General features: G+C 36.8%; 1 protein-coding gene across 1 annotated transcript in view; it reads right to left on the bottom strand.

Annotated features, from left to right (window-relative positions):
- slc35f1 (solute carrier family 35 member F1) overlaps window positions 1-22,213 on the bottom strand; it is a 116,689-nt gene that overhangs the window by 62,194 nt on the left and 32,282 nt on the right. The window lies entirely within an intron of this gene.

Genomic DNA, 22,213 nt, shown 5'->3' with positions numbered 1-22,213 from the left:
TCCATAACAATCCACGTCGGAGTTGTGGATTACATAATTACACCAATCCAACCTTTAAGGACACCAATTAGCGACAGATTAATCAGGCGACTGGGTTTGAGTCCGACTCACATCTGATCCTGCTTATCCTCTCACCCCATCATAAAAAGGGTCTAATCATGGCTACTTTACACCAAGTGACAGAATCATTTCTGCCATAGAATTTGATTGAATGTCAAGAACAAAAGATACAGAAGTGTGTTATCCTTTCTTTAGAAGTTGATAAGCTTATTTATTTTGCAACTATACACAATTGTATTCCCTTTTGTTTCGTATGTATGTATTGTGTGCAGGTGCAGACAATTCAATTCATCCATTAAAAAAATACAGTAAAATGTGAACAAAGTGAAAGGTATGAATACTTTAAGGGCACAATATGTATCTCTCCATAAGGAGGATACCACACTCTTAAAGGTAAAATATTCAGGTGCAGATGAGGACACACTTTTACAGAGTCTGTAAGCATAAAATCACTCAATACATATACCACCGCAACATGTTTAAAATGTTTCCAGTCAATAAACACTTCATTTCTTTTTGAAAGCATATTCAAAGAGAACAATCTAATTTTATGTAGGCTACAGAAAAAAATTCAGTTTTGTAGTGTTGGAAAGTAAATAAGTAGCAACGCCACTAACCTTAACTACACTTTAAAAATCATTCTTAATGTCTGCGGTAAAAAAGTACTCGCAATACTTTAAAAAATATTAAAATTAATTAAAAAAACTAAAACTAATTTAAGTAAAACAAAAATTACTTGCAACTAATGTTAAAAATACATTTAATAAATATGTCACATTTGATGATATTTTTATAACGTTATTTTTTAGCAAAATATTTAGCTTCTGCTGCTCAAAATGATATGATGGGGTAGTTATAATAATATATATAAATATATATTTATATATACACAGTCCGTGACGGACAGATCGTTAACGCAGCTGCAGTCTGACTCACGTGTGGTAATTGCAATTTGTCGGGCAGGAAATCCAAATGGTTGTCTATCATTCACTGACATCAAATGCGGCTTATCATTTGAAACATACAGTGCTTAGCATACTGTAAGTGAACAGACCCATGCTAAAGTTGACTAAAAAGAGGAATAAAAAATCATCTTTTGGAAATTGATCTTAATGCCTTAATTAAAAAAATGAGGAAAAATCCAACCTTTAAGGACACCAATTTTCTTTGTGAATGAATAATGTATCGTAAATAAATAAATGTTCTTCCTTAAAATACAGGGTGCATAAGTCAGGACACCCCTATGTTAAATTCCCATAGAGGCAGGTAGATTTTTATTTTTAAAGGCCAGTTATTTGGTGGATCCAGGATACTATGCATCCTGATAAAGTTCCCTTGGCCTTTTGAATTAAAATAGCCCCACATTATCACACACCCTTCACCACACCTAGAGATTGGCATTGCCACCTTCCTGTAATTCATCAACACAGTTCATCAGCTTTGGCATTTTCTGGGTGGTGTCAGTTACGGGTGGTGTCAGTTACAGGTGGTGGTTAGTGAACAGATCAGTAAAATCCACCTCAGAGCTGCCAGTGCAACAGGGCATGTTTAATTGTTAGTGCAGTATGTGTGTGTGCTTGTGTGCCTGAGTGTGTGACAGTCCAATTGGTGGGATCAGAGCCCCGAAGAGAACGCAGGAAATGCAGGCGTGTGGATCCCGGTGAGGGAATGAACTGTCAATCAACTGGCCTTAAATGTAGGGGACTTGCCCTCACTTCAAAAACCCCATCCAGCTCCCCAGTGAACACAGTGCATACTAAATGAGCCAGTGCTCATGCACATGCACGAGTAACGAATGAAGCACGCATACAGGTTAGTTCCAGAGACGACATGCTGGAAGATGAAAGAGACGGAGCATTATCAAAAAAAACATGCTGCATTGGTAGGCCTACACTGTTAACGACAAGGCGGAAAAGAAAATAGGGCAGGAAAAAAACAATGTTTTTGTCCTTCCTTTCAGAAAAATCCTCTTAGTCGTACAACAGAGATAATAAAATAAATGTTGCTCTTTGTTAGGTAATGGAAAAGTGGATTAGAGGCTACCTGAAAATAAAAGTCGGCATAATTACAAGAAATCAAAAATGTTTGTCTGTATACATACATAGATATACGTACATATATATATATATATATAAATCTCTGTATATATATATATATTTATGTATATTAAATGAATCAAATTTAATATATTAATCAAATCATAAGAGTCATTAGTTCGTGAGTCAGACTGCACTGTTTGTGCTGTGTTTGTTTTTGTGTGCAGCCAGCGAAGATAAAACCGAATGCCATTTTATATTGTATTATTAATTACGATACACAGTATTTTTCATCTTAATCAGATGTAACTCTGCAAGCTCATTTACTCAGGTAAAATATAATTTCCCGTGCTGTGGTCCTGTAGATTCAGAAGCCTGCAAAAGTGCAAAAAACAATGGTAGAGGTAAATTAGATGTGCTTAAGAATTTCAGAGCCAAACACTGCAATTACCGACAATAAAACAGCTTTGAGACTTTGAAAAGGTTACTTTTATCCACAGTCACATTAAAAAGCTGTCCTCATTACAAGACAAAAGCTTACTGTATGTTTTACACAATTAACTGCAGCCTAAGACCCTATCCAAAATGGTACATTTGATGAGGATTTGCACTCTCGTGGCTTTCAGTATGAATATCTGTGCATGAGACCGTAGAGTTTCCTATTTGTCATTTTATTTCAGATGGATGCTCACGAAAGTACCACATTTGTGGTTGCCACATATGAAGGTAGATTTGTGTCTTTATTATTCAATCAAAATAAAGGTTGTTTCAATCAAAAAAAATATGTTCAATTAAAAAAACCTTCACTTCAATGAAAAAAAAACTTTTCAATCAAAGAAAAAAAGTATTTGAATCCAAAAATATATTTGAGACTCAAAAAAATACATTTGAACACTGCTTTTCTTTGATTGAAAATGTTTTCTTTGATAGAAGTCCGTTTTTTTTTTGTTTAAAGCAACCTTTTTAATTAAAGTAACATTGTTTTTTGATTGGACCATATAATGGGTAGGACATTTGTGTCTTTATCATTCAATCAAAAAAGAAGTTGCTTCAAACAAACAAATAACAGAATCAATAAAAAAGTCACTTCAATGAAAAGATAAACATTTTCAAATAAAGAAAATCGTTTTTGAATGCAAATAAAATATTTGAGACTCCAAAAATTGCATTTGAACATTTTTTTTTTTGATTGAAAACGTTCTCTTTGATTGAAGTAATCTTTTTTGTGTTTGGGCCATACATGGGTAGGACATTTGTGTCTTAATCATTCAATTCCAAAAAAGTTGTTTCAATCAAAAAAATATATTTTCAATCAAAGAAAAGACTGTTCAAATGCAAAAAAAAAAAAAAAAAAAAAAAAAATTACCCCGTGAATAAAAAGGGGAATTAAAGAAAATGTGTTTTTTCAATGTTTTGTTTTTGAATTTTAAGTGAAAAAAAATTTAGAAGTTCAAATTGTTTTGATTGAATCTTTTTTTTTTTTTATTTTTTTTTTGAAGTGCAAAAAGTTTTGAAGTTCAATTTTTTTTGATTGAATCATTTTGAAACAAACGCTCCGCAGTGGGCGGGTGCTTCTCTGTTGGTCAGACATGTTTGATTGACAAGTGTCTACACCAACGACATCTTTCTGACAATGAAGTCATGTTCGCGCGCCACTCGCCAGCAAGCAGCTTTTTGCCAGCAAGTGGAGGGAGCAGCCGTGAAGTTGTCGGTAAGTAGATAAAACAGGTTTAAAATAATGGGTGTCATGTTATTAGCCTAGTCTGTTGATATTTACATTAAATTGTAAGCTTACTAACTTAGTTCACGTTTTGTGATGGTGTTAGGTTAGATATCTAAATATATTCAGACAGGATAGCAAAGTGCGCGAACGGCTAGTTGATAACGTTCGCCGATGCGCTCGGTGAGTCCATCTCTATATGATTTCGCATCTACCACGGGGTTTTTTCTGTTTTTTAGTGTTACAATGTGTTCATTAACAGTGCAATCCATGCCGTTGTTTACATCCGAGTGCCTCCATAATGGCCGCTCATCCGGGTTACCACCGAGAATGTGACGTCGCTGCGTCCCCGTGTCGCTGAAGTGGCAAATATTGCGCGTGCATGTTGCTAACTCGCAACCATAAAAGCTCGCAACAGCTGCGCTTTCACTACAGGTTAACTACGGAAACTGTGGTAGCTCAAACAAGTCGATCTACTCTTTTTGAGCTAGTGTGCAGTGTGCACTGACTGCACTCATTAGACAAACTGATATCAGTTTATGGATGGATGGATGGATAGAATTAATGCACACACATAGACAAAGAAATAAATAACAGATTGTTTAACTTGATGTATGATTGTGTATTTATTGTCATTTTCAGCAATAGACAGCTAAATACTAAACATGGAACAGATTATTCAATTACTGAAAATAATCATGACCACAACTGCGTACATCACATGGTTTTAGGGTGCTGGGTGCAAGATTGACTATAAACCAAAATTACAAATAATTGGAACACTCATTTGATCAAGGCTCACACATAGATCTGTAGCTTCAGGAAAATGCTTCTTTAGTTGAAAGTCCTTCTGACAACAACTAATCTTGTTTGTATTCATTTATTTAGTTTTCTAATATCATATAGCATTGTCCTGTGTCAACCAATCACAAGTCTTGCCTTATTCTGTGTTCTCTTCTTTCCTCTATAGCATAGTCTTTTTGTTTTCACGATTACCTTGGCTGACACACACGTCAAGTCATGTAAGTTAACTGATTTTCATTCTATCAGGATTCTTTTTGGCCACTCAGCCATATACATGAATTTTAAAAAAGCTGCGTTAAAATATTGCTTCTCTTGTTCTGCTAATTTTAATTTGCAGGCATCCAATGGCACAACAGCTGCTACTGAGGTTAAAAGATAGATTGATTTCTGTCATCAATAGAGTACCTATTGATTTTGAGTACCTCCTATTTGTCTCCACCCAAGAGTTGCAGTTTATTCAAGCTGGCACACAATACATGGATATTCCTGCAGAGTTGGTGGATGGTCTGCAAGAGTTGATTTCAGTGCTCAGGTCACATCTGTCACAGAATACAGTTCCTCCTCTATTTAGTGATGTAGCCACCGTTTGTTGGAGTGGGAATGTAGGACGGCCAGAACTTCAAATGAGTTGTGACACACTACAGACATTGCTGGATACCTCTTTACCCCTAGTTCATTTAGCAGAAATGCATGGCATTTCAAGGTCAACTCTTTACAGAAGAATGAAGGACCATAACATTTCAGTGAGGGCATGCTATTCTTTAATTTCTGATGACGAATTAGACCAGAAAGTCAGAGCCATTAAGGGAAGGATGCCGCATGCGGGCTACAGAATGGTCAAAGGAAATCTCCAAGCAATGGGCCTTCGTCTTCAATGGAAAAGAGTGAGGCTGTCTTTGCAACGTGTAGATGGTGCTGGTATCATTTCATGGATGATTCAGCTTCGTTGCATTGCTCGACGACGGTACTCTGTTCCTGCTCCCCTGTCTCTCGTCCACATTGATACAAATCATAAATTGATAAGGTAAATGAACGTCTTATCTGGCAGAACTTATTTTACATTTGTATGATGTTGCTTGTTGACCAATGCACTGTGTTGTATGATGTGGGAGTTCTACATAAGCCTGTAATAAACAATGAATAATATATTTTTTTCAAATCCATTTTTTTAAAGGTATAACATTGTCGTCTTTGGAGGTGTAGATGGATTCTCCAGGAAGGTAAATGTTTTCTATTCATTCACAAGGTATTTACCCTCATTAATAAGTTCACAACATACATGGTACGCATCTACCTCTTTCATAGATTTTGTATCTGGACACAGCAGCAAACAACAAAGCATCAACTGCTTTTGGATTCTTCATGGAGAGTGTTCAGAGAAATGGATGGCCCTCAAGGTATATATTTAATTGCAGGAGAAATAAAAAAATGAGGTGCTGCTGATTATGAAGTTATGTCATATATGGGGGGAAAAGCATTTGCTTTTCTTGCAGAGTGAGAGCTGATCAAGGGGTGGAAAATGTCGACATTGCCAGGTGTATGTTTACTGTCCGAGGAACAGGCCGTGGAAGCTTTATAGCAGGCAAAAGTGTCCATAACCAGAGGTAACAAAATGAACTTGTCAACATCTACTTTTTTGATAATCCTACTCATTCTGGTGGAGTAAGCAATACTCTGCTTTTGTGCAACAAAAGACCATTTTTTTATAGCAGCTGCTTTGACAGAGCTGAAGGTAAACTATTATTTTATTAATAAGACTGACAAGAAGCATTAATGACATTATGTTTGTGTTGTTTTGTTGGTCAATTATGTCAGTCTGACCGGATGTGGGTTTATCCTCTGTCAAGATGGCTTCTTTCCAACATGCTCCATGGCATGCTGGTTATAGTTGGCAGTCACAGCTTATATTGGACAGTGTACACACCTTGGCACTGATTGTAGTTTGCTGTCTCCTATACTCTCCACTCCGGATTGAAATGTCCTGGTGTGAACTACGGCTGCCACTTCTGATTATTTTGATAATCGACTAGTCATCAGTTATTCTGGTGAGTAGTCGATTAATGAGATCAGATATAAATTGAAGCATATTCACAGCACCACTCAAAAGTGTGGACACTTACTCATTGAATCAGATGGAAAAATGATTATTCTCGTATGTGTGTGTTTTTATATAAGTGTCAGCATACAATTCAATAAAGCTGACCAGACAGAAAGGCAGAAAAGCTGTTTTGTCTCATGAGTGTTATACACTAGTCTCAAATTTATACAAAGCAAAATTGAAAAACATTTCCTTTTTTGGCATTTCTGCTTGTTTCCCAGATAAGGATGGGTATGGCATTTGCTATTAAGTGTTGACCGCTCCAGAAAGTGTCAGAGGTGTTACAAATTGTGTTGAAGTTATAGTCGTTTGTTACTATAATAATTGTTAATTATTATTATTATTAGAATTTGATCCTATGATGATAATGTATTTTATTGTCATATGAAAATCTGTTTTAAACATTGGTATTCATACAGGGTTTTTACACTCAAGCAGGTCCCAAACTTAATTGATTAGAATATTCAAATGTTCCTATATGGCAGCCGGGCGATTCAGGTTCTACTGTTAAGTCATTATTATTCTGTATTTTGCCCCAACAGTGAAATAATGTTGAATTAAAGAGTAAGTTCTCTTCAGTATATGAGGGGCTGATGCCTCTGATTCTGTTTTTTTTTTTTTTTTTTTTTAGTGTTTAGAGACGTGTGAATATATAAAAGACAATGAACATGTTGATCTCACAATGGAGAAATTCACTTTTGCATCTTAACCCATCCCCTCAGGGAGCAGTGGGCTGCCACTGTGCGACACCTGGGGAGCAATCTGGGTTTAAGGGTCTTGCTTAGGGAGCCAGAGTGCAGGCAGTTTGGATCAAACCGGGTACTTGCATCCTTCTCAGGGTGCAAGCGCGCTGCTCTAACCACTAGGCCAACACTCCCCACAAATATGACATTCAAAGCTTTACTCAGCAAACCCAACAGTAGATGTTGACAAGTTCATTTTGTTACCTCTGGTTATGGAACCTTTTGCCTGCTATAAAGCTTCCACGGCCTGTTCCTCGGACAGTAAACATACACCTGGCAATGTCGACATTTTCCACCCCTTGATCAGCTCTCACTCTGCAAGAAAAGCAAATGCTTTTCCCCCCATATATGACATAACTTCATAATCAGCAGCACCTCATTTTTTTATTTCTCCTGCAATTAAATATATACCTTGAGGGCCATCCATTTCTCTGAACACTCTCCATGAAGAATCCAAAAGCAGTTGATGCTTTGTTGTTTGCTGCTGTGTCCAGATACAAAATCTATGAAAGAGGTAGATGCGTACCATGTATGTTGTGAACTTATTAATGAGGGTAAATACCTTGTGAATGAATAGAAAACATTTACCTTCCTGGAGAATCCATCTACACCTCCAAAGACGACAATGTTATACCTTTAAAAAAATGGATTTGAAAAAAATATATTATTCATTGTTTATTACAGGCTTATGTAGAACTCCCACATCATACAACACAGTGCATTGGTCAACAAGCAACATCATACAAATGTAAAATAAGTTCTGCCAGATAAGACGTTCATTTACCTTATCAATTTATGATTTGTATCAATGTGGACGAGAGACAGGGGAGCAGGAACAGAGTACCGTCGTCGAGCAATGCAACGAAGCTGAATCATCCTGGAAATGATACCAGCACCATCTACACGTTGCAAAGACAGCCTCACTCTTTTCCATTGAAGACGAAGGCCCATTGCTTGGAGATTTCCTTTGACCATTCTGTAGCCCGCATGCGGCATCCTTCCCTTAATGGCTCTGACTTTCTGGTCTAATTCGTCATCAGAAATTAAAGAATAGCATGCCCTCACTGAAATGTTATGGTCCTTCATTCTTCTGTAAAGAGTTGACCTTGAAATGCCATGCATTTCTGCTAAATGAACTAGGGGTAAAGAGGTATCCAGCAATGTCTGTAGTGTGTCACAACTCATTTGAAGTTCTGGCCGTCCTACATTCCCACTCCAACAAACGGTGGCTACATCACTAAATAGAGGAGGAACTGTATTCTGTGACAGATGTGACCTGAGCACTGAAATCAACTCTTGCAGACCATCCACCAACTCTGCAGGAATATCCATGTATTGTGTGCCAGCTTGAATAAACTGCAACTCTTGGGTGGAGACAAATAGGAGGTACTCAAAATCAATAGGTACTCTATTGATGACAGAAATCAATCTATCTTTTAACCTCAGTAGCAGCTGTTGTGCCATTGGATGCCTGCAAATTAAAATTAGCAGAACAAGAGAAGCAATATTTTAACGCAGCTTTTTTAAAATTCATGTATATGGCTGAGTGGCCAAAAAGAATCCTGATAGAATGAAAATCAGTTAACTTACATGACTTGACGTGTGTGTCAGCCAAGGTAATCGTGAAAACAAAAAGACTATGCTATAGAGGAAAGAAGAGAACACAGAATAAGGCAAGACTTGTGATTGGTTGACACAGGACAATGCTATATGATATTAGAAAACTAAATAAATGAATACAAACAAGATTAGTTGTTGTCAGAAGGACTTTCAACTAAAGAAGCATTTTCCTGAAGCTACAGATCTATGTGTGAGCCTTGATCAAATGAGTGTTCCAATTATTTGTAATTTTGGTTTATAGTCAATCTTGCACCCAGCACCCTAAAACCATGTGATGTACGCAGTTGTGGTCATGATTATTTTCAGTAATTGAATAATCTGTTCCATGTTTAGTATTTAGCTGTCTATTGCTGAAAATGACAATAAATACACAATCATACATCAAGTTAAACAATCTGTTATTTATTTCTTTGTCTATGTGTGTGCATTAATTCTATCCATCCATCCATCCATAAACTGATATCAGTTTGTCTAATGAGTGCAGTCAGTGCACACTGCACACTAGCTCAAGAGTAGATCGACTTGTTTGAGCTACCACAGTTTCCGTAGTTAACCTGTAGTGAAAGCGCAGCTGTTGCGAGCTTTTATGGTTGCGAGTTAGCAACATGCACGCGCAATATTTGCCACTTCAGCGACACGGGGACGCAGCGACGTCACATTCTCGGTGGTAACCCGGATGAGCGGCCATTATGGAGGCACTCGGATGTAAACAACGGCATGGATTGCACTGTTAATGAACACATTGTAACACTAAAAAACAGAAAAAACCCCGTGGTAGATGCGAAATCATATAGAGATGGACTCACCGAGCGCATCGGCGAACGTTATCAACTAGCCGTTCGCGCACTTTGCTATCCTGTCTGAATATATTTAGATATCTAACCTAACACCATCACAAAACGTGAACTAAGTTAGTAAGCTTACAATTTAATGTAAATATCAACAGACTAGGCTAATAACATGACACCCATTATTTTAAACCTGTTTTATCTACTTACCGACAACTTCACGGCTGCTCCCTCCACTTGCTGGCAAAAAGCTGCTTGCTGGCGAGTGGCGCGCGAACATGACTTCATTGTCAGAAAGATGTCGTTGGTGTAGACACTTGTCAATCAAACATGTCTGACCAATAGAGAAGCACCCGCCCACTGCGGAGCGTTTGTTTCAAAATGATTCAATCAAAAAAAATTGAACTTCAAAACTTTTTGCACTTCAAAAAAAAAAAAAAAAAAAAAAAAGATTCAATCAAAACAATTTGAACTTCTAAATTTTTTTTCACTTAAAATTCAAAAACAAAACATTGAAAAAACACATTTTCTTTAATTCCCCTTTTTATTCACGGGGTAATTTTTTTTTTTTTTTTTTTTTTTTTTTTTTGCATTTGAACAGTCTTTTCTTTGATTGAAAATATATTTTTTTGATTGAAACAACTTTTTTGGAATTGAATGATTAAGACACAAATGTCCTACCCATGTATGGCCCAAACACAAAAAAGATTACTTCAATCAAAGAGAACGTTTTCAATCAAAAAAAAAAATGTTCAAATGCAATTTTTGGAGTCTCAAATATTTTATTTGCATTCAAAAACGATTTTCTTTATTTGAAAATGTTTATCTTTTCATTGAAGTGACTTTTTTATTGATTCTGTTATTTGTTTGTTTGAAGCAACTTCTTTTTTGATTGAATGATAAAGACACAAATGTCCTACCCATTATATGGTCCAATCAAAAAACAATGTTACTTTAATTAAAAAGGTTGCTTTAAACAAAAAAAAAACGGACTTCTATCAAAGAAAACATTTTCAATCAAAGAAAAGCAGTGTTCAAATGTATTTTTTTGAGTCTCAAATATATTTTTGGATTCAAATACTTTTTTTCTTTGATTGAAAAGTTTTTTTTTCATTGAAGTGAAGGTTTTTTTAATTGAACATATTTTTTTTGATTGAAACAACCTTTATTTTGATTGAATAATAAAGACACAAATCTACCTTCATAGCCACAAAGACAAAAACAACTCTATTTAACAAGGAAGAATATTCAACTATAGCAGAATAATTACACCAAGACAAAGACCATGAACAGGTGAAATTCTTGCATTCAAGTGAACAACAAGCAGTCAAAGTAAAGTATCAAATACTTGAGGTTAACCCAAGAACATTTACCACAGGCGATTCTAGGATTTCAGTCTTAGGGAGGCTCAGCCTTTAATCTGAGCATGAGCTGATGGAGCTCAGAGGAATAGTTTTGCTTTAAGTGAGAGAGGTCACAAGTTCAAATCTTGCTTAACTGATCATTTGTTAAATAAATAAACAAATTAAAATGCCATCTGTTTGTCAGTAGATGTATTTCAGTAATCATGGCCTGTTTGGTTGCATTTCTCTTGTGATTTCACTGGAACGGAGATCGCTCAAATGAGAAGGATGAGAAACTTTAAAGTATTTTATATAGTGCAATAACCTCACATAGCTTACTGAAGCCGCTGTCTTCAGCAAACGTGAAGACAGATCACAGAATCACAGATTTTTTTTAGGGGGACTGACAGCTGAAGTCCCTCTAAATAGTGTCTACTAGCAATGTGTGTTACCACGTCTTTGTCGTGAAATGGAAGGAATGCAGCATTGTGATCTCGGTTATGAGAATGAGACTAATGAATGTCCGATTAGCTCTTCAGCACTTCACAGGCTCTGCCAATAATTGAGCAATGGCCAATTTCATGATAACAGTATTAAATGATGGAGCAGATATCAAACATCCCACATCTCTATCCCCAGGGCTTTTGTGGCCATTTTGTAATTTTCTCAAAGACTACAGGCTTTTGCTAGGAACGTCAGGCTGCAGGCAAAAGCTTTGAGCTCCATGTAATAGCACTCGGAAATGACAGCAATGATCAATCAAGTGTGTGACAATTTTTTTCTTCAAATTTTTTTTTTCTGATTGAAAATAAAATAAAAATAAAATAAAATAAAATAAGTAAAATAAAATAAAATAAAATAAAATAATTAAATAAAAATAAATAAAAATAAATAAATATAAAAATCTGTTAAAATAATATAAAAATAAAATAAGAGAATAACATGATTTAAAAATAAAAATAAGACAAAATAATAAAATACAAGAAAATTAAAAATAAAAACAGGTTAACCGCTTAACAACTCACCAAACCACAAATAGTCTCTTTGAGTTATGTCCTACTCACAACTAGCCAAGAACCAATAAGTGAGCTTAAAGTAAATTAATGCAAAATGGTTACAAAAAATTGAATTATCAAATCACTTCATGCTTATATTAAAGAAGCCTTATACAAAAAAATTGTGGTATTCAAAGTGATGCATGCAGCAACGAACCATTTAAAATCTCTGCCGTGTGAAACTTTTTAAGAATTCACCTGTCAGTCATTGAAGGTTAAATATTGAAATGCCATACATGATTGAGGCCTTGCGTGTGTTTCAGAAAGGTCCAAAACCCACATGCATGAGCTCACTTTACCCAACAGTTCCACAGAAGTACAAATTTGCATTTAGATAGAAACCTACCAATTCGCTTTTCTCTAAGGCCATTGTATTTAAGATGAAATATGTATTTTTTTTTTCTCTCTTTTTGGTCTATGTAACATTGCCCCAAGACAAATTATCTGGCCGCGAGTTGAATAGAATTTGCTTTATAGCTCCTGTTAGGAGCTCTCTTTCATTACGGAGGAGAAAGAGTGACAAGGACAAAAAGAAAATGATATTAAGCTCATATATGCTTTACTGTCCTTCACATGTACCTGCTTTGCCTTCAAAACATATAAATGTAACCAGGCTGTCTGCTGCAAAGCGTCTGTACAATAAATGCTCAGAATGATGGATGATGTTTGAAATGTAATGATTGGTCACTCCAGTCCTCTAGGAAGCCGATATGTTCAGACTATGAAGCAGCTTTTGTGTTTGTAGACTCTCAGCATTCACTGAACCATTGAAAGAATACATATTGTATTTGTTGAACTCTGTTACTGTTCGTCTCAAGGACAGAGACGTGATGAGGACAAACAGGGGAGAAAAACAACAAGTAAACTATTTATCTACTAATGCAAACAGAAAAAAAGATGTCAAGACACAATGGGCCCTGGCTTCTGCTACAAAAGTGTCCTGTTTTGTTGCACTCCTGGGCCATAAAACACATTGTTTGAGACAAAGTGTGACAAATGTGTGTCCTGTAGTTTTCAGGGACAACAGAAATGTCATGAAATAAACTCATTTGGGGTTGAAGTCTTTAAATAGTCTTTCAATAGTCGATCCCTGGTGCTCAAGAAATATTTTGTCTTACTATCAATGTTGAAAAAAAAAATTGTGCAGGTTAATATTGTTGTAGAAACCGTGATACATTATTTTCAGCATTCTTTAATGAATAGAAAATTCAAAAGAACGTCATTTGAAAAAGTAAACTTTTATAATATCTTTATAATCTTTATATCTTTATAATAATTATATTTTAGTATTAGCATATAGCCTCTGACCTCAGTCTGTCATGTTCTAAAACAATTAAAGGGGAAAAAACAGCATTAATGTCCTAAAAGTGTACTGTCTTCTGAAGAGTTTGTGTGAGAGAGAAAAAGAAATGTATTTCTTTTATATTATATATATACACTCACCTAAAGGATTATTAGGAACACCTGTTCAATTTCTCATTAATGCAATTATCTAATCAACCAATCACATGGCAGTTGCTTCAATGCATTTAGGGGTGTGGTCCTGGTCAAGACAATCTCCTGAACTCCAAACTGAATGTCAGAATGGGAAAGAAAGGTGATTTAAGCAATTTTGAGCGTGGCATGGTTGTTGGTGCCAGACGGGCCGGTCTGAGTATTTCACAATCTGCTCAGTTACTGGTATTTTCACGCAAAACCATTTCTAGGGTTTACAAAGAAAACTTGTTGATGCTAGAGGTCAGAGGAGAATGGGCCGACTGATTCAAGCTGATAGAAGAGCAACTTTGACTGAAATAACCACTCGTTACAACCGAGGTATGCAGCAAAGCATTTGTGAAGCCACAACACGCACAACCTTGAGGCGGATGGGCTACAACAGCAGAAGACCCCACCGGGTACCACTCATCTCCACTACAAATAGGAAAAAGAGGCTACAATTTGCAAGAGCTCACCAAAATTGGACAGTTGAAGACTGGAAAAATGTTGCCTGGTCTGATGAGTCTCGATTTCTGTTGAGACATTCAGATGGTAGAGTCAGAATTTGGCGTAAACAGAATGAGAACATGGATCCATCATGCCTTGTTACCACTGTGCAGGCTGGTGGTGGTGGTGTAATGGTGTGGGGGATGTTTTCTTGGCACACTTTAGGCCCCTTAGTGCCAATTGGGCATCGTTTAAATGCCACGGCCTACCTGAGCATTGTTTCTGACCATGTCCATCCCTTTATGGCCACCATGTACCCATCCTCTGATGGCTACTTCCAGCAGGATAATGCACCCTGTCACAAAGCTCGAATCATTTCAAATTGGTTTCTTGAACATGACAATGAGTTCACTGTACTAAAATGGCCCCCACAGTCACCACATCTCAACCCAATAGAGCATCTTTGGGATGTGGTGGAACGGGAGCTTCGTGCCCTGGATGTGCATCCCACAAATCTCCATCAACTGCAAGATGCTATCATATCAATATGGGCCAACATTTCTAAAGAATGCTTTCAGCACCTTGTTGAATCAATTCCACATAGAATTAAGGCAGTTCTGAAGGTGAAAGGGGGTCAAACACAGTATTAGTATGGTGTTCCTAATAATCCTTTAGGTGAGTGTATATATGTATATATAAACATTATTAAATATTACAACAATATAATAGAATTTTCTAATGTAATTCTATTGTCTTCTGAAGCATTTGTGTGAGAGAAAAAGGAAATAGATTCAGTGTCACACTCACAGAAGGGAACAGACAGATGGTAAGGTGAAATGGTTTATTCAAGTAAAAGCAGAGTGATGGGACAACAGCGGGAACCAGGCGATGGTGAAAGGATGGTGACTTGATGATAGGTGATGAAGACTTGGATGAACACGATAATTGACATTATTATTATTATTTTACTCAATGCTAAAACTCTGTAAGACAATTACTTTCTAAATGAACAAACTTTGAAATATTTGGCAGAAACATTGTACCTCCATAATTATTTTCCCTTAAATCATTACTATTGGTCACCCTTTACGTCTGTCTGTGAGTTTAGCATATATTTAACCAATGAAAAGCATTCAAAAGATCTTCAGACTAAACGTTGTAACTCCATTGGATCCTCAAACTGTCGGTCAAACCTCATAACTCCACCCCACCTTCTGCTTGTTTGCAATGCAAGGGTAAATAAAGAACTGGCTCTTTGAATAAGTACAGCGTTTTCTCTCAAGAAACACTATGGGCCCTATTTTAACAATCTGAAACGCAAGTGTCAAAGCACAAAGCGCAAGTAACTTTTTGGGCGGATCCCAGCGCTGTTGCTATTTTCCCGGCGGGATAAATGCCTCTTGCGCCAGGCGCAAATCTAAAAGGGATTGGTCTGAAGTAGCTTCATTATTCATAGGTGTGGTTTGGGCGTAACGTGAAATAAACCAATCAGAGCATCATCTCACATTCCCTTTAAGAGCAGGCGTGCTTGTTCTAAAGCCGATTCCTATTAAATCGGGGGATTTGCCAGGCGCGCGCCAGGAGCGGTTCACAGCCGAAGAGAGCAACGTTCTCGTCAGGGCCGTAAAACACAGAGAAGTGACTTTGGGTATGGAGAAACCCACCCAAATTAACTTCTGTTAAACAGGCGTATGATAATTTGGGTAAATGTGTAAGCTACGTATGCTTTTATAATAAATTGTCTATCTATCTATCTATCTATCTATCTATCTATCTATCTATCTATGTAATGTATGATTTGCAAAAATGAAAACTTCTGCTTAGATGAGATAATCAAAGTGTATGCGCGTTGTGCACGCTACATTAATTATGGCCAAGCATGCGCCCTTAAAATAGCATAATGAACAACGCGCAACGCGCCACTGACTTTAGACTAGGTTTTTTTCTGGTCAGTGGCGCAATTGTTTTATAGAACAGCAAAATAGCATGAGGGAAAGTTTGCGCCGGAACACGCCTCCTCTTTGCGCTGAACCACCCCGGGGAGCGCAAGTGTATTTCTTAGTTAACCGACGTGCGTCTGTGGAGGGAAAAGTCCGCTTTGCGCGGGTGCAAAATAGGAATGATACATGCGTCAGTGTACAAAGTCATTTGCGCCGGGTGCAAGATAGGGCCCTATATATAAAGGCTAATGTTTTATAATGTATTTCACAGTCCAGTAGCCAAGTGTGAAGCAAACTATACATTACTGACTCACTAAACATTCACACAGACTATCCCATGATGCCCTGCCTCTCTTGAGCCCATACTACCATTACAAGCACTGAAACAAGGCATCTCTAACTGAAGATCTAAACTGAATTATTCCAGAGTCAGAAAAAAAATTGTTCTACCAACTTCACAACTTCATATTTTGGAGTGCCTGTGAATTCAGGGTAATTGGAAGGATTGTAGCACTCAAGTGTGTTATAAAAAAAAAAAAAAAGATGACAAAGGTGTGTGAGGAGGAATAAACAACTTCAGATCAAAAATACAAGATAGTCTGCAGGAAGATAGAGGCTGGTAAGAGAGGAATTTATCAAAAGCTTTCTGACACCTGTTTCCATGCGGGCTTATTAATCTTTGGAACAAATTGGGATGTGAAGAAATGGATCTATCATCCTGCATTCTTGGGCAGTTGCTGAGAAAAAGGAAATAAAATTAGATTTTCATCTGAAATATGACTAGAATTTATTTTAGAGCCATGCATGATCATCACTAATATTTTTAACCATCTGATAAATCAGAAGAGGATAATCGGAGGATACAGAATTTCAAATGAAGACATGAGATCTGTTTAAAGGTTCAAGCGTCACGCATAAAAATGATTCTGAGGTGAAGTAAATACTACAGCAAAAACAAATGTAATTTCTACCTGAATAAGTTAGTTTGTTATAGAATTTAAATAATTCTATAAAAGAAGAATTTAAAAAACAAAGTCAATTCGTATTCAATTTAAGCTTACATAAATAAAAGAGTAAATATCAACGCTATATAATTAAGTAAAACCTACTCAACTCTCTGATACTAGTGCTCCCATCATGCACTGGGGCATGAATAATTAATAAGGTTGCATTTTTCACTGTTTTCCAGCTGTATTTACACGGTTTTATCATTGCTTTTGTTGTTAATTTGTTTTGTTGTTTAGTATCTTGCTGTTTTGTGACATCTGACGAATGTTACTGTTATTGTGTATTGTGAACCAAGTGTTTAGATCACTGTGTTCGGGTAAGTACCACATTACTTATATGTTGATATGTTGTCTGCACAATATATACTATATTTTTTTACTTAGATGTAAAGCATATGCTTAAAAACCATGGCCTAATTCAGTGCTACATTGTTTGAGTAAAATGTTAAAACAGAGTATTGTAACGTAAACTAAGTAGAAATTACTCAACAAACTTTAACTGGCCAAGTTTGTATTATAGCACGTATTTTCTTTGTTAATTTTACTTAACTTAATTCCATATGTGTGTGTAAATGTTACTTATTTTCTAGTGTTAATTTTTACACTTGTTCTGTTAAAGCCATTTTAACAAAAATGTCATTAAATTTGATATTCAATTAAATTTAACTGACAAAATGACAATTTTGTCAAGTCCTCAATTATACACATTATTTTAAATTCATTTGTATGTCATACAAACTTATTTTAGTCAATGTAACTAATTAAATTACAGAATTATTATATAATTTTAATAAACAAAAATAATTAGGCAAAGCAACACAAGTTTGATATATTGATAGATTTACATGCATGACCAAACTAATTCTTCAGACCCACTTCAACCTCTTTCTAAGCTCTAATTTCCAAATGTCTTGGATCAAATGATGGTTAACTCAAACGGATGTCTTTGTCAGATCAATAGACTTCATTTTACAACAAAGACTCATCAGCAAACTCCCTCGAAACAACAGAAGGAAGAAAGCTTCAAAGTCAATCCGACAAAAGTGGTGTCTGTCTGGTAATCTTTTCTGACGGACCCTTTGAAAGAGTGAAGTAAAACTACACACCATATTCACTGAGCTACACTGAGCTGCTCTGGTAGAAAAGAAAGAATTGTTAAAGATTGATTTTCTTTTTCTCACTTGCATCTTCAAGCATCTCCTCATCAGGATCTACACTCCACACTAACTCTGAAAGCCCAATCAAACATCATTTTCTCTCAAATTACTTCAGTCCAGATCAATACAGATCAGTGGGATGACCTATACAGACTCTCCTCAAGGGGTAAATATACATCAAGAGCTCATTTCATTCCCATTCAAGGCATCAGCTCGCCTCTTGAAATAAGACCCCTGCTAGTTTAAAAGAGGCACTATTTTTTATTCTCTATTGCAGTGGCTCTCAAACAAAAAAAATATGCAGTGGTAAATTACATGGAGTGCCTGAAGTTGCTACACCATTTTAGATTTTTAAAAACTATAAAAATGTTTTAAATATTTCTACATTTTAAATATATTTAAATCACTTTTGGTTTCAATGTCATGTTTTTCCGGTTGTAACTCCAACTGTCCAAGTAAATCTGCTTTCTATTTCTCATACGACACATTTTTAAATTGGTATTGCAACAAAATGACACTTCCTGTGCAACCACCTGTCACTTTTCACAAACCAAAGAACTCCTGATGAATAAAATCATATCCCACCCTGCATATTTTTGCATATCATCCTATTTAATGCAGAAATACATCCGATTACAGAAGTGAAATGACGAACACTGTTATATGTCGACTTCAAGGTGATGCTCCTTATTTGATCAAACATGGTATTTGATCGGAAAGGTTTGAGCACCAGCTGACTGCTGTACAGCCAACGTGAAATTATTTGGTTTAATGACATTTTTATGAACATCAAGTTATATAGCTTATCAAACCACAACTAGGGCAGGGGCCTGCTTGGAATGTTACGCGGTGCATTGTGGGATTGAACGTGTGCACTCGATAACGTCCACTATGGTTTCGGACACAACTACAAAAAGCTGCCCCCTCAAATAGTGCCCTGAAGGTATAGGGGGCGATTTCGGACACAGCCCTAGAAACTTCTAGACAGGTGTTTTGGAGCTGGCGCTCAAGGTGCGGAGTTTGACACATGTGACAGAGAATCATCAGAAGTCTCTGTTAATGTCCTGTCATACTTCTCGCAGGTGCTCGACTGAAGCCACACACAATAGAGAAGAGAGATCTAATGGTGTTAAATAAACAATAGTTTAATGAGAACTAGGTCATGTCCCATAGAAAAGAGATCACTCTATTCGCATTTGCACAGATAAATGTTGCCCTGATAGAAACAAAACTGAGCTGGACATCTGGGTAGGCTATTATAGTGTATTTATATCTACAGTAGGAAGAGTAGCACAGTTTTTTTTATTGAGGATGTCAATTGATTAAAATTAAATAAATTAAAGATTTTAATCAAATTGTAATATGCTGATTAAGTAATCAAATTTAAATGGAATTAATATCAATATTTTCTGAGAAATGGGTCAGAGGACATGATTAAATATGGCCAATATTATAAATACAGTTTTCTTCATAATAAATAAATAAACAAACAGTAAAAGATTATTACAATTTTAAATAACTGTTTTCTAATTTAATATATTTTAAAATACAATTTATTTCTGTGATTCAAAGCTGGATTTTCAGCATCATTACTTCTTGAAAAATCATTCTAATATGCTGATTTGATGCTCAAGAAAAAAGTATTATTATCTTATTATTATCAATGTTGAAAAACAGTTGAACAGTTGTGCTGCTTCCTATGTTTGTGGGATCATTCTTTTTTCAGGATTTTTTTTGAAAAATAGAATGTTTTCGTAAAAGTCTTTACTCTTTACTGTCACTTTTGATCAATATAATGCATTCTTGCAGAATATAAGTATTAATTTCTTTCATAAAAAAACTTACCTCAAACTTTTGAATGGTAGTATTATATTTATACAAAGTATTACATCAAATGAAGAATTTACAAATCAGACAGACATTATGAAAATAGTTGAATATTTGAAACACCATTCAAAAGTTTGGGCAAGTAAAATTATTTGTATAAAATGTTTGCCTTTTTATGCAATTTATTTTGCATAACAAAAAAGACAAAGTCATTGTGAATACTCACACTTTTACGCTGGGGACACACTTAACGACTAGCTGAAACATTGTAAGACTGAACTGAACACACTTACAGACCGTTTACAACGACTGCAGCAGATTTTAAACACGACTGGGGCATGATCAGTTGTATCAAATTACATTCATAACCGGCATCGGCTTTAGATAAGCACAAACTACAAACCACATCGTAATGCCATTTTTTCCTGCTCTGTAGGTTCCACTCTATTACATTCATTCCCACTGTCCGTAAGCAGATGCTAGACCTGTAAGTGTAATCAACATGCAATTAAGGAATGGCCGAGTTCTGCTTCTAGAAATCAGCCCTACACACAATTTCTTGAGAGTTTCACATGTTATTTTTCAACCCTTCAAGAACAGACTCCCTGTGGGGTCTCCGTAACCGCGGCTGGCCCCGCTTTGCTATATGTATCAGAGAGCCCATGCTTCATTTAACTAATTCGCAGAGGGATTAGGGAGAGCACAAAAGTGAATTCTTTCTCAAAGGAAGGGAAGTTCTTTCATCTAGTACTCTCGCTGTGCTTGGGGTTTGGGATTGGTCTCACAGAGGGGTTTTACTCAAGGGTTTAGTCACCATGAGGTAAAGCGACCACAACTTTGATTACCACATTGAAAAATCTGGGATGAGACACTCTCTCAACCTGGAACATCAAATCAGTGGTTCTCAACAGAACATTCTGCCACACACCGCTGCTGAACAGATTATAATGATCTGATTCTCTTTGAAACGGATAATTCATTCAGAAAAATCACTGAAATCTTAATAAATGAGCAGTTGATGAGATGATACACTACCTGTCAGGATTCAGACGCGGACAAGAAGGTAAGTGATGAACATTGACTTTTATTTATTTAAAAGTGAGTGAAGAACTTAGGTTTGCAGGTGTTCTATGGTGCTCGTGCAGAGGATTCGTGGCAGGAATTCCAGGTGAGTAAATCCTCTTCATAAAGCATAGTGTGAATAGAAGGGCAAGTCAATGACGTTTCCTTTTTCCCTTTTCCAGATCGCTCGTGGGCAGACCAGATCCAAGGAGAAACTCGATGTGAGTAGATTCCTTGCAGTGCATGCAATGGCGAATTAACCAGTTCAGTGATACTTGCTTATTTTCTCCTTTTCAGATCATCCAGAAAGGAACGAGACTCAATACAGGATCCAGGGCACAGAGAACGGAACCACGGAGCGGGTCCTGGGAACATCAGAGCAAGAGCACAGAGGTTAGTAATACAGGTAAGTATACTTTACGTTCCAGACTCGAGATAACTTGGAGGTAGACAAGTGAAACTGGTTGTGGTCCTTTCCTGTTGGAGGCTTGACAATGAGTGACTGTGAATTGGGTGCTTTTGTGCTGGTTGTGAAGGGCGTGCTGAATGGAAACAGGTGCAGGTGATTAGTACTCTGGGGAAAGTGATCGTTGCGTGGTGGTTTGTGAGGGTTCTGATTGGCTCCTGACATTACCCCCCCCTCCAGAGTCCGCGCCAGCGGACCCTGGACCTCGACGTCGTGGGGGTCTGCCTCTGGGTCGTGGTGCAGGTTTCTCGGGATGTTGGGCATGGAATTCCAGGAGCATATTGGGATCAAGGACATCATTCCGATGCACCCAACTTCTTTCCTCTGGCCCATATCCCTCCCAGTCAATGAGGTACTCGAGTTGATTCCCTCGACGTCGAGAGTCCAAAATCTCTTTAATTAGATAGATGGGCTCTGGTTCTATGGGTGGTATAGGAGGATTGTCCTCTGGTTCAACCTCTGTGACTGACTGGGATACTGGTGGATGGTAAGGCTTCAGGAGGGAAACGTGAAACGTGGGATGGATACGGTATTCTGGAGGAAGTCGGAGCTGGTAAGTAACTG

The sequence above is a fragment of the Rhinichthys klamathensis genome, unplaced genomic scaffold (assembly GCF_029890125.1).
Source record: "Rhinichthys klamathensis goyatoka isolate OS25496 unplaced genomic scaffold, OSU_Roscu_1.1 h1tg000281l_1, whole genome shotgun sequence".
Taxonomy (NCBI): Eukaryota; Metazoa; Chordata; class Actinopteri; order Cypriniformes; family Leuciscidae; genus Rhinichthys; species Rhinichthys klamathensis.
Note: the sequence above shows the minus strand (reverse complement) of the source record. Positions and strands in the feature narration are given on the sequence as shown.